This window comes from Rutidosis leptorrhynchoides, chromosome 8, assembly GCF_046630445.1.
Source record: "Rutidosis leptorrhynchoides isolate AG116_Rl617_1_P2 chromosome 8, CSIRO_AGI_Rlap_v1, whole genome shotgun sequence".
Classification (NCBI taxonomy): Eukaryota; Viridiplantae; Streptophyta; class Magnoliopsida; order Asterales; family Asteraceae; genus Rutidosis; species Rutidosis leptorrhynchoides.
This window is the reverse complement of record NC_092340.1, coordinates 222,198,634-222,204,217: the sequence shown is the minus strand read 5'-3', so window position 1 is coordinate 222,204,217 and position 5,584 is coordinate 222,198,634. Positions and strand designations below refer to the sequence as shown.

The following is a 5,584-nucleotide window of genomic DNA, read 5'->3' as shown; positions in this document are numbered from 1 at the left end:
ATATATTTTTACAAATAAACTTAATAATATAGCGTTAACTTCACCAGCTCCCTGTGGAACGAACCGGACTTACTAAAAACTACACTACTCTACGATTAGGTACACTGCCTATAAGTGTTGTAGCAAGGTTTAGGTATATCCACTCGATAAATAAATAAATAAAACTTGTGTAATATTTCGTCGCATTTTGTAGTAAAAATTAATACTATTTCGTACACCCCGCTGCACACATCAAGTTTTTGGCGCCGCTGCCGGGGAGCGCTAAAACGCAATATTTTTAATTTATATTTGTGAAAATATAAGTTTGTAAAAAAAAAAAAAAAGGGTAATTTCGACCGTGTGTCAAAGTGTGTTACAAATTTCGAACTTGATAAACTAGAAAAATCCTACACATGTGCGATAGTCCCAAAATATATCCATACATAACCATGAGAAGGATTTATCTCGTACAATGGGGAGGCACCGTGAAAATTAGCTTGATAAGACTAATGAATCAGATCCCCAGAAAGGATAATCTTCTTAAAGATTAAAAATCAGCATTTAAGCCTGATATTACTCAATCCTTGATATTGACCTTAAAGATTGAGAATTCAAACTCATGGAATTCAATGATATCTAAACTCGAGCTTGAACGAGAAAATATTTTGATCAAAAATACAAACCGATTTGTTTTCTGAAAACCCATTTTCAATGCGTTCATCACCATTGAACGTAAAATCCTAGGAATTCACCTGGAATTCATTAGGTCACCTGAACCAAATCGGGTGTCAACCGTAAGAACGGTGGTTGCATAGCATGGTCGGAGACAGGACCTTGTGCCAGACCGAAAAATCATAGGATGACCTTTACTATTGCTCCTACCAAGGATAGTACTAGCATCCGACACGTCAAAAGACCATAATCATCTGCATGTCATGGGACATTGCCTTAACAGTTTCTTGTTCATCGCTTTCCTTTACAACCGGACGGTAGTTTACCGAGAGGTAATATACGGAACAAGTAAATTGGATGTGTACTTTCCGATACAGGGATAGCAGTGGATTACACGAACCTAAATGTTTTTAGCCAAAATATTGATCCACAAATATATTTTGCAACAACGAATGGTGGGTCAAATCAGAAAACTTATCTAGGGTAAAATCTAGATTGAATTTTCAAAAGATCAAATGTTTTCATAAAGATCCAATTTCCTAAAGGATCTACATTTTTATAGTCATGTGGGACTGTAAACCGCCTTTCAAAAGTGCACTTTGCTTTGGAAACCGAAAGTAAATCAGCTATTTGATTGCAAGTGTCGTTGACCTAAACCCAAGGCAACTGTGGATGACACACCCACCTTTAACCATGGTTCTATCGTTACTATCATTGTTTATACCGCTCTATCAAAATCACTGATGTACAAAGTGTGAAGAATAAAGAAGTGATTCGTGTGATTTGTATTATCTTATTTCAAGACTGTATTGCTTGAGGACAAGCAATGCTCAAGTGTGGGGATATTGATAAGGCTAAAAAGGAACTTATATTTCATAGCATTATCCCTCAAGAAAGACAAGATTTTAGTTGCAATTGTTCTATTTTCAAGTAATATTCGTTTATATTAAATAAGTGCGAAGACAAAAGGCAGATTCGACGAATTGAAGACACAAAGGTCCGAAAAGCTAAAAAGTACAAGATACAATTAAAGTGGTTCAATTTATTGATGAGAAACGTCTAAAAATGACAAGAGTACAAGACGCAAAACACAAAGTACACGATATAAAATAGTACAAAAGAGCCTTCGAAAATCCGGAACCGAGGCATGAACCAACTTTCAACGCTCGACGCAACGGAGCTGAAAGTACAAGTCAACTATGCACAAGAATATAATATAATATTTAAATAATTCATAATAAGAATAATATTAAATAATAAAAAGTTGTTAATTGAGCATAGTTCAGGGGTCATAAGTGAAAATTTCAATTTATCATTTGCCTATAAAAGGCCATCTAAATCGATGATTTAGATACGCCTTTTTCCAATCTTCTTTCTTTCTTATGTAATTTATATTTATATTTATAATATTAAGTTTAATTTAAGATTAATAATAATTGGGTTATTGTAAGAAATGTTTTACGGGTTTTAAAGTAGGAACTCTGTCCGTGTAACGCTACGCGATTAATAATCACTGTAAGTTATGTTCTTCCTTTTTAAATTAATGTCTCGTAACTAAGTTATTATTATGCTTATTTAAGCCGAAGTAATCGTGATGTTTGACTAAATATTAAGACGGGGTTATTGGATTTTGTACCATAATTAAGGTTTGGGCAAAAGACCGACACTTGTGGAAATTGGACTATTGACTATTAATAGATGGGGGGTATTGTCTAATTGAGTGACAACTCATTGGAGTCTGTCGAACCTATCTTCAAATTAATTATCCTAATAATTAATAATGATTATGGTTGTCCTATTTAGTGACGTTCATATGGAATCTATTATAATCATTTAATTAATTATTCGGGTTGGGTAATTGATTATTCAAACTGATCAAGTGGGTAAATTAATATTCATATCTAATCAAAACAGGGGTAGATTACATACAGTGATAACTAGTGTAATTATTGACAGAAGTGATAACTGCGTCACAGTTTAAATCCTTAATTAGTTGGAATATTTGACTTCGGGTATAAGGGTAATTTGACGAGGACACTCGCACTTTATATTTATGACCGATGGACTATTATGGATAAAAACCAGATAGGTATCAAATAAACCATGACAAAGGACAATTAACCCGAGTAACAATTAATTAAAATCAAAACGTTAAACATCATGATTACGGAAGTTTAAATAAGCATAATTGTTTTATTGTATTTTTCATCGCACTTTTATTTTCTGTCATTTTATTTTCTGTCATTTTATTTATCGCAATTTATTTTACGCACTTTAATTTTTGTCATTTATTTTTACGCTTAAAATCGACAAACCGGTCATTAAACGGTAAAACCCCCATTTTATAATAATACTACTACTTATTTATATATATATTTTTACAAATAAACTTAATAATATAGCGTTAACTTCACCAGCTCCCTGTGGAACGAACCGGACTTACTAAAAACTACACTACTCTACGATTAGGTACACTGCCTATAAGTGTTGTAGCAAGGTTTAGGTATATCCACTCGATAAATAAATAAATAAAACTTGTGTAATATTTCGTCGCATTTTGTAGTAAAAATTAATACTATTTCGTACACCCCGCTGCACACATCAAGTTTTTGGCGCCGCTGCCGGGGAGCGCTAAAACGCTATATTTTTAATTTATATTTGTGAAAATATAAGTTTGTAAAAAAAAAAAAAAAAAAGGTAATTTCGACCGTGTGTCAAAGTGTGTTACAAATTTCGAACTTGATAAACTAGAAAAATCCTACACATGTGCGATAGTCCCAAAATATATCCATACATAACCATAATTAATTAAAAAAAAACGTAAAAAAAAAAAAACGTAAAAAAAAAATAAAATAAACGTAAAAAAAAAAAGTAAAAAAAAAAACGTAAAAAAAAAATTATTAAAAAAAAAAACGTAAAAAAAAAAAATTTATTAAAAAAAAAATATTTTTTTAAGATTTTGTCTATAAAAAAAAAATGTTTTTTTTTTTTTTTAGTTTTATTACCTTTAGATTTTTAGACTATAGTCGCAACTTTTAGTATTAAGTTTAATTTTGCATAGTTATTTTTATTTCTAGAATTTTTAGGTTTGCCGTAAAATTCCTTAAGTGCTTATTCCTTAGACTAAGATTTAGGTGCTTTAGAATTTTGCGACGCCGTTTTTCGCGCTACTTTCTTATTTTTATTTTTCGACGCCTATTTTTCGACCTTTTATTTTTTGACATTTTTCGACGCGCAATCTATTTCTTTCTTATTTCTCGCCATTCTAGTTTTTAGGACTTAGAATTTTTTCTACTTCTTCTCTAAATTTCTTAAAATTACGAAAATTTATTTTAAGTGGTTAAATTGATAGACATCAAAATTTTCTGGTTCGTAATAATAGTTGGATTTGTACGTGGACCGGATTATTGGAGCCAAACAGTACTCAATTATATTGAGACCAAACGAATCCTGCCCCTCTGCTGCATCTTTTGGCTATTCGAAACGTGGGCAAAATCAGAAAAGTCTATTGATTGGATAACTTATTATAATTTTTCTTTCCTTTTAAAAACTAATAGGATATTCAGTGAATGCACCGAGCAAGACGTTCACCACCTTTTGTACGTTCACCACCTGTAACTAGATCAAGACATTTAGCAAATATAACCGCCGTTGATTTTTCTTTAGAATCGTCATCCAGTCGACCAAGTACTTCAGTTCAAATTTCCGATAATCCATTTTTTGAACCCAACCTCACAATTGAGAATCCAGAGAATATTCAGGAACGGTTCGTAGATCCTGAACCACTAAACTTTCCTCCGGAGCCACCAATCATTCAAACAGAGATTGTTGAGGAACGAACCATTAAATCAGAATCATCTAGTGATACCGATTCAACGAATTCAATTATGGAAGTAACGGAACCTCTAAGTATGGAAGATCGAATGAGAGCTAAACGCACGGGCCAAGGTCACGCCATTATTAAGCCAGAAGTTAATGCTCCAGATTATGAAATCAAAGGACAAATTCTACATATGGTAACTAATCAGTGCCAATATAGTGGTGCGCCGAAGGAAGATCCAAACGAACATCTTCGTACGTTTAATAGGATCTGTACATTATTCAAAATCCGAGAAGTGGAAGATGAACAGATCTATCTCATGTTGTTTCCCTGGACTTTAAAGGGAGAAGCCAAAGATTGGTTAGAATCGTTACCTGAAGGGGCGATTGACACATGGGATGTTTTAGTTGAAAATTTTCTTAAACAATTCTTTCCGGCATCCAAAGCCGTGAGACTTCAAGGAGAAATTGTTACGTTCACACAAAAGCCAAATGAAACATTATATGAGGCGTGGACAAGATTCGGAAGGATGTTGAGAGGATGTCCTCAACACGGTTTAGACACTTATCAAATAGTACAAATATTCTACCAAGGTGTCAACGTTGCTACAAGAAAAGACATCGACATAACAGCTGATGGTTCCATTATGAAGAAAACCGCAACTGAAGCTTACAAAATTATTGATAACACTGCTTCCCACTCTCATGAGTGGCATCAAGAAAAAGATATCTTTCGATCATCTAAAGCGGCTAGAGCCGATTCTAGCCATGACTTTGATTCCGTTTCCGCAAAAATAGATGCTTTCGAAAGACGAATGGAAAAGATGAATAAAGATATTCACGCAATACGAATCAGTTGTGAGCAATGCGGTGGACCACACTTATTGAAAGATTGTCACATTGAACTAACGATGGAACAACGTGAGAATGTTTCCTATATGAACCAAAGGCCGGGAAATAATTATCAAAATAATTATCAACCGCCAAGGCTAAACTTCAATCGAAATCAAAACATTCTTTATAATCCAAATGGACCAAACAATAATTCGTACAACCAACAAGGTCCGAATAACCAACCGATTCAAACCAACACTTTCAATCAACAAAGACCTGG

The 5,584-nt window shown here is 33.3% G+C and overlaps 1 non-coding gene across 1 annotated transcript; it reads right to left on the bottom strand.

The window, feature by feature from the left end:
- Window positions 1-4,922: 4,922 nt before the first annotated feature.
- LOC139865147 (small nucleolar RNA R71) lies at window positions 4,923-5,029 on the bottom strand. Its single transcript, XR_011764671.1, has one exon. It is a non-coding gene; the product is annotated as a small nucleolar RNA R71 (small nucleolar RNA).
- Between the last annotated feature and the right edge of the window lie 555 nt (window positions 5,030-5,584).